A 12,943-nucleotide genomic window follows, 5' to 3' on the forward strand; every position below is an offset into this window, starting at 1 on the left:
TTGAGGAATATGACCTAGGCACAAATAAATGCACAGGATAAGCCAAATGCAAGGATACAGCCAGAAAGTGTGAAAGTAAATTACTTCTAAAATTATTCAACAGCCTGGAATGTAACTTTGGTCTTCTCTCCCTGCAAATGGGAATATAAGATAGTTAATTTTTGAGCAAACAAATCACTTTAATTGAACACAGTTTTCATTTTAAAACAAGTTGTAGAGCTTAGGGCTAAAGTCCTCCAGAGAAAATAGCCCTATGATTTATATCAGTACCGCTCGAACTCAAAGCAATTTGTGAGGTTGCATATGAATAATGCAGGGTGAGAACAGCGCAGGAGGAAACCATTGAAAGAAAGTAAATGAAGTTCCTTTAAAATGGAATATATAGGAAACTATTTAATTTGAATTATTCACCAACACTAGTGATATTACAGGAATAACCATAGATCAGTGACTATTTCAGTTTTTAAGATGGGGTCATGCTATTCCTTTTAGATATTAAAAAAAAAAAATCCCAGACACCAGGAATGGTAAAAAGAATGAGAAGTGCGTTAGAGCCAATGAATATGCACGTATGTGCTGGAGTTCATATGAAAAGAAGGGAAGAGTGGCCTGTTGAACTCTGACACACAGGGGTAGCTGTTGACTCAAGATCCACAGGGGCAGTTTGTGCCAGCTTGAGAGGATGTCAAATGATCAGCAGAAAATGCACCTTTTAGATATGCTTTAACTATTGCTGCTTCTAATGTTAAGCTATATGTTTTGGAGAAATTCCAAGCATCCAAGTAGTATCTCTGTTCCTTTAATGTGGAAAAATAATGCATGTTGTTTCTTTTTTCTTTTACATAATCGTAAATGCTATAGTGTTAAGGAGTTTAATATGTAATTATTTCAAGAGAGTCAAATTAGAAAGTAAAAAGGTAGATTGTTCCATAATGTGGTAATAACTGTACACTTATCATATAAGGTGTTTGCTGTTTACTCCATTAAAATCAAATACAAAACCTTATCAATTTTAATATCAATGAATCCTGTTTAATGTTGCATATTATTTTTAGCCTTAGGCAGTTCCTTACTTATATACCTACTATGTGTACTGACACTGCTTTAGTGTCACTGAGTTGAAAAGTCATCTTGTCTATAGGAGTTAGAAATCAATAGTCATTTAAAGTTAATAGTATAGGAATTCTAAATGATCTGGGAAGACCGCCAGCTGACCAATATGAAAGTAAATGACTAGACTCAATATTTGTATGGACACGTTTTGTAAGGAGTTTTGGAGACAGCCTCAAATCATCCAGTTTATCTGAATACTTCTAGAAATCAATTACTGCTGAGAGGCCTTAATGTTACATAGTTGAAAAAATACAACTTTAAAAAAATTATATTCCTTTGAGCAGTATCATAAAGATAACATGAATTTGTATAATGCAAGTTAAATGATAGAGTAAAATGAAAATTATTCAACTCCCTCAACTCGATGGTGCCTTAATATTCACACCAAACCAATATGTGATTTCCAGATTCCAGTGCATACTCCTGATCAATAAAAATAAACAAAATTCTTTCATTTTGAATATACACGTCTGGTCTGTTAGGGTAGCTAATTTGATTTGGCTGCTTTTAGCATCAACTTTGACTTCAGGCCTGCCTTGGGATTGGCTAATGTTTGGTTAGCATTCTGTATGAGAACTTCTTTCTCATGTTCATGTTTTCAGGTCTCTATGTATGTCATGGTTCACCCTGCAAATTCTCTAGAAACTGTATTTTGTTGACCTGGACCTGGACATTTAGAGGTGGTGGGAAGTAGGGATAGGATGTTAGGAGGAATTTTTAGAGACCAAAAGGACTATTCTATTTCAGGGCTTCCTAGAATGCTTTCTGATGATCTGAGAGGATTCGGAATTCTTTTAGACCAGTTACAAAGACCTTCTCAAATGTTTTAAATATTCTTTAAGCACCGAGTTTTTCTGAAAGTAACTTCAGTGCTCTGATAATTCCCATTAAAATGAATGACTCACATCTTTCTTTGTCCAGTAATACCTCTTAATAGGCCACCTGAGAGATATGGAAGTTACAGAGAATAATATTTTTACTCAAATTTCATCAGTTTGATATTAGCATTAAAGCAAAACTCTGGTAATCCAATTGGTTTTAGTACAGCTGTTTATCCTGGCAATTCCCTATTAGTTCTGTTTCCTATTATGTTAATGTGCAAGGAATATGTTTAAGGATAACAGTCTGGGAGTATATTTATAATATTTTTTCTACTTAGGCATAAAATGAGATTTTTTAAATAGGTAAGATTCTGCATATATGATAGAATATACATTAAATGATAATCTTTAGTGTGTATAGTGTGGAGAAGACATCTTTATATACAAAACATCTATTAGAGTGGAAATTAAATTTATAAAATCACCTTCAAAAAATATACAATCAGGCTTCCCTGGTGACGCAGTGGTTGAGAATCTGCCTGCCAATGCAGGGGACACGGGTTTGAGCCCTGGTCTGGGAAGATCCCACATGCCGCTGAGCAACTGGGCCCGTGAGCCCCAGCTACTGAGCCTGTGCGTCTGGAGCCTGTGCTCTGCAACAAGAGAGGCCGCGACAGTGAGAGGCCCGTGCACCGTGATGAAGAGTGGCCCCCGCTTGCCACAACTGGAGAAAGCCCTCGCACAGAAACGAAAACCCAACACAGCCAAATATAAATAAATTAATTAATTAAAAAATATATATATAATCTGTGATATTTGAATGTGCTTTAAAATTAAGAACCCAGACATAGGAGCCAGATTGCCTTAGTTTAAATTCCAGCTCCACAACATATTAACTTTTTAATCCTGTGAAAATCACCAAATATCTGTAAAATGTGATAATCATTATATTTAACCTTGGAGTTTCCGTTGAGATGAAACTCAGATGATCAGAGGTTATCACTGTGCACAGAACATAAGTACTCAAGAAATAGTAGATTTTAGCATTAGCTTCTGTCATTTCTGGTATTGAAAATATATGACAATACTTTAAATTTTCAACAAGAATACTAATTTCCTAAATATTCTGTTGGAAATTACTGAAAAGTTCTACCTACATTGTAATCAATCTTCTTTATTTTATTGATTGTAACCCTGCTGTCTGTTATCAACTGTGGCCTCAATAATGCTGCACAACATAACTTCTCAAAATTGAGTGACTTAAAACAGCTGTCATTTATTCTCTCCCACACATCTGCTGTTCACCTGTGTGTCAGCTCATCTTGCTTGGATTCATCTGGGCAGCCCTGCTTTATGCTGGGGGTCAACTGGCCATGGCTCTTCACTGTAAGTTGGTCTTAGGTCTGCTCAATGTGAATATATTCTGTGGCCCAAGATGAAAGGGGCCAAACAGTCACAAGTGCCTCACTGCACAAACACATCTCAAACTTCTGTTTGTATCACATTTGTTAATATCCCACTGGCTAAAGCAAGCATGTTGACAAGCCCAATATAAGGGGGCAGGGAACTACACTTTTATGAAGCTAAGGAGGGCAGTGAATATCTTTGAACAATGTTCTAATCTACTATGCTCTCTTAATTTGAAAACTATATAATAGATCCATAAAATTTTGAACATTTAAAAAATAAGTGTGCGTAACTAATACTATTACTTGAATCTTTATGAATCCCTAAATTTTACAATCATTATCTCATAAATGTTTACATCAGTCCTTCCAGGAAAGTGAGATAAAGCTGTATACTTTTTCTTTACAATATTTAATAAATATTAGGAAAGAAAACTTAGGATCTTTATTAGTCTGCTCAGGCTGCCATGACAAAATACAATAGACTTGGTGGCTTAAACAGAAAAGATTTGTTTTGTTACAGTTCTAGAGGCTGTAAGTCCAAGATTAAAGAGTTGGCAGAGTTGGTTTCTTCCGAGGCCTCTCTCTTTGGCTTGCAGATGGTTATCTCTCTGAGTGCACATGTTACTGGTGTCTGTGTGTGTGCGTCCAAACTGCCTCTTTTTATAAAGATACCAGTCATATTGGATTGGAGTCCACCCTAAAATGAACAAAAACTTCATTTGAACTTAATCACCTCTTTAAAGACCTTATTTCTACATATAATTACATTCGGAGGTATTGGGGGTTAGGATTTCACTCAACACATCAATGTGGAGGGGGGACACAATTCATTCCATGAAAGGATGTAACAAAATGGTTTTAAGATGTCGGGAAATTTAATTATTTACTTATTCATTTATTTATACATTCATTTGTTTATAATTGTTTTTATTTTATTTTTTATTGACATATATTTGATTTACAATATTGTGATAGTTTCTGGTTGAGTTTCTTTTCCATTATGGTTGATTACAGGATATTGAATATAGTTCCCTGTACTATACAGTAAGACCTTGTTGTTTATCCATTCTATACATAATAGTTTGCATCTGCTAGTCCCAAACTCTCAACTCAACCCTTCCCACTCCCCCTCCCAATATGTCACAAAATTTAAAAGGTTGATCCTTTTTGTTTAATAGTAAACAAGCTGAGATTAAGACAAAGATATATATCCTAAATATCAGAGCAGTGAAGAGCCATGATGGTGTTGAGATTGGGATTCAGAATTATGTTTTAGTCAAAATTCTATCACTAATTAGCAGATTTGTGCTGATTCATGTAATAAGATTTTTCTAAAGTATAAATGAATGCCATTAAAAGTGATTTAGAAAATTTGGGGGAGGTGCTTTCTTATTAGAGCACAGACAGTTTTGTGTATTATATACTGGAAAAAATGTCTTAATATTAGGGAATTGTCTAAATGTCTCCTTTGAGACAGGCTGTTTACACCACTGGTAATTGTTTTCAAAGATTATTAATGTACTTTTTCCTAGTTTCCAAAGATTTCTGAACAATAAAATTAGCGGTTGCAGTTTTTTTTTAAAGAAGATGTTGGGGGTAGGAGTTTATTAATTTATTTTATTTATTTTTGCTGTGTTGGGTCTTCGTTTCTGTGCGAGAGCTTTCTGTAGTTGTGGCAAGTGGGGGCACTCTTCATCGCGGTGCGCGGGCCTCTCACTGTCGTGGCCTCTTTTGTTGCGGACCACAGGCTCCAGACGCGCAGGCTCAGTAGTTGTGGCTCACGGGCCTAGTTGCTCTGCAGCATGTGGGATTTTCCCAGACCAGGGCTTGAACCCGTGTCCCCTGCATTAGCAGGCAGATTCTCAACCACTGCGCCACCAGGGAAGCCCGTGGTTGCAATTTTTTAAATAAAAGAAATAAACATAAAGTAAAATAGTGTAGTTTCAGGTTTTTCCCTTTTTCCCTAAAGTAATAAAGTTTTTTTTTCTCTTTGAACTGTCTCATTTATTATCCATTTTCTGAATCTAATGTTTTAAATGTGTAACTGAATCAGTTTGTACTCAGACGGTGATCTCTAGGGCTGACCAAAAATGTCTCATCATACAACATATGCCTAACTCTCTGTCATTCTGAATTTTTTCCCTAAGATTTGGCATATTTTCAAATTTAACGACTCATGAAACCTATGGGGTTTTCTCTCTCATTCTTTTTCTGAATGGAAAACTTGAGTTTCCAGATCTTTTCCATACACACATCACAAAAATAATAGATTTTCTCTCCCTTCCTCCATTCTTCTTTCCTACCTTCCTCTCACCCCCTTTCTCTCCCTCCCTCCCACTCTTGTTTCTCTCTCTCTTTCTCTTTACTCTTTCTTTTCCTTCCCTCCTTCTCTCCCTTCCTCTCTCTTTCTTGTCTTTCTTCTCTCTGTCCCTACATAATCTTCCTCAACTTAAAATGGGATTAAGTCCCAATAAATCCATTGTAAGCTGAAAATCAGTTGAAAATGCATTTAATACACCTAAACTACCGAACATCATGGCTTAGCCTAGCCTACATTGAACATGCTCAGAACACTTAGAATACCCTACAGCTGGGGAAAATCATCTTAACACAAAACCAATTTTATAATAAAATGTTGAATATCTCATGTAATATATTGAATACTATACTGAAAATGAAAAGCAGAATAGGTGTATTGGTACAGAATGACTGTGAGTATATCTGTTGTTTATGCTTGTCATCGTGTGGCTGACTGAGAGCTGAAGCTCACTGCTGCTGTCCAGCATCATAGGGAGAGAGTATTGTACTGTGTATTGCTAGCCTGGGAAGAGATCAACATTTAACATTTGAAGCACAGTTTCTACTGAATAAATATCACTTTCACACCGTCACGAAGTTAAAACTTCATAAATCAAATCACTAACTTGAGGACCATCTGTATACATTCTAATGGACAATCAAGAGGCCTCTGAAATGTAAGAAGGCAGAAAAGGGAATAAAAAAGTTTAAGACCAGAAATTAGATTTTAATATCATTACTTATTGAGATTATAATATGGGATAACTTCTTTGTCATAAGTTCCATTTGAAAGAAACATTCCTGTAAAGCTATTCAGTGTAATATTTTAAATACTTGAGAGTCAACATTACGTACTTTAGCGAACGATTTAAAAAATAATTGACCTAAAGTAACCCTGGTTTTAGACTTTTGAGGAATTATAATAATCAACCATATATTTTTCTCTATGTATAAGATATCTCTTATTAGATTTCACAAGGTTAAACGTTACGCTACAAGATGATAAAGTATTTCAAGCTTTGTAGAATATTTGATCTTGGAGGTAATAAATTATCATAAATGAAGTTCTTATGGTGTTATATCCTTCCCACATATTCTGTATTCTTGGTTTTACATCACCTATTCTTAACAAAGCAAAACTGAAGCAGCAGGGAGAGAAGAAACACATTTGGATATACACTTATATACCACTCACCAAGAGATAAACATCCTAAATTCTAAAGTTTTTGCTTATTTGATATGTCTACAAAATGGCTACCGTATATTTGGGCATTGATTGATTATTAAAGGATTTATTGTCAGTTTGAAACTTTATTGACTGTTTCTACTCTCCCATTATTAGTGGCTCCATGTATGAAAGACTAAACAAATTTATAACTCAGACTCAGAAAGTCTGATAAGAAAACTCAGATGATGATTCTGTTAATTTATTCTAGATTCTTAGTTATTTTCAGGCTAAAACAAAAATAAATAAAATTAGTCTTCTTGGAATTGAAGATTTTTTTTCTTCTGTATTAAAGTTCATTTCCATTAAAAAAAATTCAGTGGCTTATGCATACATAGTCTTAAATAGCTGACACAGGTCATGTGACTTCTCTGGGTCACTGTCATGTACATAATGACTCACCAACCTAGAGGTCTTTCATTTGTTTGTTCCATTGTCCCCTAGGGGCTCCACGGCATATCCTGGAGGATACCCTCCATCAGGGTGACTGAAGAGCCGAAGAAACACATTAGACTCTTCAGGATCTTTGGGATGCCAGGCCTAGAGGTAATATAATGTTTTTTCCAACATTCTCTTGGCAAGATATTAGTCACAGAACCTAATTATTTGCAACAGAAGCTGGCAAATGGAAAGGAGCACGTACTAAGTTTCAATAATCATCACTGCCGTAGTTTCTAGTTTTGGCAAGTAAGAAAGCAACAAAAATGTGTAATGAAGATTGAGGTTGAAAAGATTAATGTTGTTTATTAAGTGCTCTAGTATGTCAATAGAGACAGAAGTGACTGGTTTTCAGAGCTAGGGAGAGTCTTAGCTTTCAGCTAGACTCATTTCCTTATAATAAAAGGAGTAAATTGATGTCCACTCACTTATTTCTTCCTTCTTTCATCTAATATTTATTTACTAAATGCATCATGTGAGCTAGGCCCTCTGTTTACACATGGAGAATGAGATACCATTTCTGCTTTAAACAAGTTCAGAGACTTTGAGGAGTATTGTGAATTAAATGCACCAGTAGATGCATGCACAGGGTGCTCTGGAAGCAGAGAAGAAAGAGCACCCTCTATATGAAGAATGGGATTTGGAGAGTTGGGAGCTGAAAGAAGCATGTTCATGCAGAGTCAGTAGGGTGAGTTAAGCCAACTGGGTTAAACTGGACAAAAGAAAGGAAAACCCATGTTAAGGCATAGGAGAACTTGGAGTAAACTGGGAAAGGCAAATATTTTACAAAGTCACTTTGAGTCAAGCAAAGTGATTTGTTTAGGCTCCAGGACTCACTTACTTTGTAACCTAAACTTTAATGGTGGTCTCTAGAGTTCCAACCCATTTCTCTTTCTTCCTTGGAAGGAAAACACGTAAATGGGTTAAAAGCCTCTGGTGTGGGACTGGTATAAATCCTGCATTCCAGTTTTAACTGTTCTAAGGTGTTATTTGTTGAATCCTTAGGTTACATACCTTAGTTCTTGGTTCACAATAAGCATTTGATAATTATTTGCACACATTATTATGTATTTAAGTATATAAGGTATTAATTATATTTTATTGTGGCTTAATGTTAAAATTCATAAAAGGGATTCCATGTTTAATTTATTTCTTATTGCAAAAGGAAAAAATAACTAATTCACACCCCTTACATGTGGGTTACGTGGTTTATTGGTTAAAAAAGCTTTGGTTGTTCAGCCGCATAGTTCCTTTGACAGTTTGTCCAAATGGTCAAAGCATCGTAAGCCTATTAAGTACAATTCACTATATTTGGCATAAATATCATAAAATGGAACTTTTCAAAAACACTTATTGAGATTTTAGAGTAGAGAAGCAATATTTTTTTCTTAGTGATCAAGACTTAAGGATATATTGAAATCTATTGTTTGGTTATGCCATTGATTACACCTTGGTTACACATGGTCTCTTCATAGATTATAGCATATGAGACTATTAAATAGGAGTCAAGAGAGGCATTTCCAGAAGTCAAACTGCAGTGGAACATCAACAGTGAATGCATAAGGAGTAGAAATCTCTAGGGAGAAGATGGTCTGTACAGACAACTTTGATTCTGAATTCTGACTATGCTATATGTTATTTTGTACTCTTGTATTTGTTACTTATAGTTTGATACTAATTTTCTTCATCTTAGAAACAGGGCTAATAATCCATCCTATGTGATGTTTTTATAAAAAAAATCAAATGAATGATTTCTGCATTTCATTTCTTCTAAGTACATATGTTTAACATTATGACATTTATAAAATTGGAATCAGTCCTACATAGATAGCATGTCATAGTTTAATTGGTGGTATTTATTTTTCTTTCTTAGGGGTACATAAAAGAATAATGTGTCTTTCAATTGATGGATTTGATGAAATAGATATATGTAGTTCACCCTAGTGCTTAATCAGTTTTATTTTCCTTTTCTTTTTTCCTCATGTCACAAATTATTTAGTCATAAAAGTATGTCGAAGAGCCTGTGCAAATAAAGTAAGTGGGCAATCAGAAAAATTACCCAGATAATTTTCTAAGAATAAGATTGTAGAAAAATTAAGCTATGTAGCAGAGATGTTTGAATTTATATTAAAAAGACAGTGTTTATATTAATATAGTTTTTTATGTAAGGGAGATAGTATCAGTTATAAGCTCTCTGAGGGAATGAAATTGTAAAGGAAGTTAAAAGATTCCTTGACCTTCTCAGGGAAGATTCATACTGTGTCTCTATGATCGGACTTCTTTTCTCAGCTGGTGTGTGTGTGTGTGATACCATAAAACTATAGGCCAAAACCTAATTTCTCAACATCTAAGACATTGTACTTTCTGTGATTTTAAGAGAATTCTTGAAACTATCAAGTAATTGTACAATAAGACAAAAACCACTTTTCGTATAAGTTTAAAAATATGTCAGAATGGAGTTATTTTCCAACTCTTTTAAAATATTTTAATCAGAGACTGCTTTATTTAAAGAAAAGTTACTTAGTAATCTAATATTTAACACAGATGAAAACAGAGCGGCTCACATTCAAAAAGATGGTGTGATCCAATGTCATCTCGTTGGTCCCTCCCTTACGCTCTTTCTACCAGGAGGAACACTGGGGGAGCTAGGTCTTTGGAACAGCCAGAGCACAGTTTGCAAACTACTTCCACAAAGTACAGGGGTGTAGAACATGAGAGGGCTAACATCTAAAAGTGGAATTCTGTATTGGAATTTGGAACCAGCGTGAGAATGGCTTTAATAATTTTTCTTTATTTTTTAAAGGGTGATTTCATCTAATTTAAATAAAGATTTTTTAAAGTGTATACATTCAGAAAAAAATACAAGATGTGAAACTGTTTGAGTTTGTACCAGTTCAAAGAGTTGTTATTGATTGCTCATTCACTATAAATGGAGCTGTACTCTGATTCAGAAGAAAATATTGTGACCCTGCAGCTCAGTAATAAAACAAATGACAACAAAAGAACAAGAAAAATAATTTAATGTCAGACTATACTCTGATAAAGTTGATGATGCTGAAACTCTCCCTGCTCTTTAATTGAAGGATGGTATTAATTCTTTGAAACCTTAAAGGCAAAAATCCATTATAGACTGGATAGATAGTAATACTCTCTCGAAAGTATTAGTTGCAGTGCCTCCATATGAAGAATACTTTTTTTTTTAATAAATAATTTATTTTAGTGGTTAGATTCCCTTGTAAAACAATAACCAATACATATTAACCTCTAACAGAAAATATTTTAACTGGATTTTTATTTTTCATTGGTACACGTCATGCTACATACAATTAGTTCCTTTCTTTTCCTTCTGTCTGCAATTTGCGATAATTAACAATATCATTTTGCAATGATAACAATATCATTTTGCAATATCATTAACAATCTTGTTGGTGTCTACTAACGTTATTCAACATCCACCTTTCATGTATAAAAGGATATATTGTATTCAATACCTTTTATTTAACACTGAGCATACCAAAACGGGAAAAATTGCAACTGTGTTGAAAACTGGACTAGTGACACCCAGAATAATGAAAGTTTTCATAAAGATTGTTTAATGCCTATGATTCAGCACTTTTTATGAAAATAAAATATGAAGTATTAATTTTGTGAAAGTAGTATTTGATCTATATCAAACAATATAGTATACATATACATATATAAATATATATAAACATATATAAACAAATACATATAAATAATTTAAAACTACATATGCTCTGGAGATATTTTTAATTAGAAAATTAATCTAACTCTCGTATAACCTTTATATTTTTTAATGGAAGCATATTCTTTTTTGTTTATTTTAATTTTTATTATAACAAAAACAAATTAATAGACATATACATACATGTACACGTACAGCAAAAGATAAATATTCTACTTATTAATCTTAGAAATTTTCAGATATATGATAATACATGGCACAGTAACAGAGTTAGCAATATATTTCCTTACTATAATATTAGTTGAAAACTTATAAGAATACAATTTTTATTAAAAACATATATTAAATAATTTCACAAAAGTAATTTCACATCTATATTTAGTACTGTTAAATTAACTACTATTAAAATCAGTAATTTAAGTATTTACATGCTGTCTACCACAGTACTATACTTCAATTAAAAAATCCACATTAATTGGTTCTAAAATATTGCATTACATGAAGGTAGTACTTTCAAACACAATTTTCCTGGAATGAAGAGCAGGGCAGCTCTTTTTTGCTGTTGATAATTTTATTATTATCCTTGTATTCCATAATCAATTTCTCCCTTAATCACATTCTTGTAGAGAAGCCATCTTAAGTTAGGGCAGAACAGTCTTTGTTATACCTCCATTTACCTAGAAAAGTGTCAGTAGCAACTTTCTATTCTTAGAATATACTTGAAGAGGTCAGTAAAATGAAATGCATTGAATCATACTGAAGAGCTCAGAGAAACATTAAGGGTTGTATGCTGCCTACCTAAATCTAGATCAAGAATAACCATTTTAAGTGTTTCCCAAGTAGCATTTACTAATACATGAGATTTGGGGATTAAAGTACACTGTGATGGCACCTGATATCTGACTTCTAGCCTTCAGAACTGTGAGATTTCTGTTGTTTAAGCCACAAATCTATGGTATTTTTTTATGGTAGGCTGAGCAAACTAAGAAAAAGGGTTATATGGAGTAATAATTAAGACAGTCATGTATTCAATTAAGAACTCACTTGCTATCTCACATTAGAACAATGACTCCTCCAAGTGTTTACTGATTATTTATTTACACCAGAGAACTAATAAAAGAACTAACTTAGATCATTAAACATGCACACACACACTTGCATACAATAATTTTATGTTATAACTGAGCAAAGATTCGGCTCAAAGTTAAATGTCAGAATGCATATTAAAATATAAAATGATATTCTCAATTTCTTTATAGTTTATATGTACTTATAACTCAGCTTCTCACGTTAAGATCTTTAAAGGAGAAATTCAAAATATAGTTTCTCTCTGAAACTCACATTGAAATACAGCATCAAAGACATTTAATTTAACCTGTAAATATAACTTAAAGTCCCATTTACAAATAATTAGGGAAATTTTATTTTTACATTAAAATAAGTATTTCAGCATCAAGGAAGAAATGTTCTTCTAAAATAATACATGAATTAAATATGTTTAGCTGTGTGGTTGACTTAGTTGGGATGACTTGCAGGAAATATAGTAGGCATAAAAGCAATTCATTAAGAGGTAAACAAAACAAACTTTACAAAATGAATTGCCCTTCTCAATGGCAGCAATATAAGGGAAACAAGAGTGAAAAATGTGTAAGAACAATTTAGGAAATTAGGAATAATATATACCCAATGTGGGCTCTACATTTTCATACTTCACTTTTTGGAATAATTTTGTTAATACTCAGTATAGATCTGGTTAATGTGAAATGACATTAAAAGCAATGTTATATAGTTATATAACCAGGATTTATCTAGTAATACACTATAATTTTGATTGCCCAAAAAGTACAAATACACTAGTACTCAGTGGTCCAGCAACTTCCAAAGGCAGTTTCAGGTTCAAAACTGATCCAGCTTCAAAGGGCTTTTAATTCTT

The sequence above is a fragment of the Grampus griseus genome (assembly GCF_964374135.1).
Source record: "Grampus griseus genome assembly, chromosome: 4".
NCBI classification, from domain to species: Eukaryota; Metazoa; Chordata; class Mammalia; order Artiodactyla; family Delphinidae; genus Grampus; species Grampus griseus.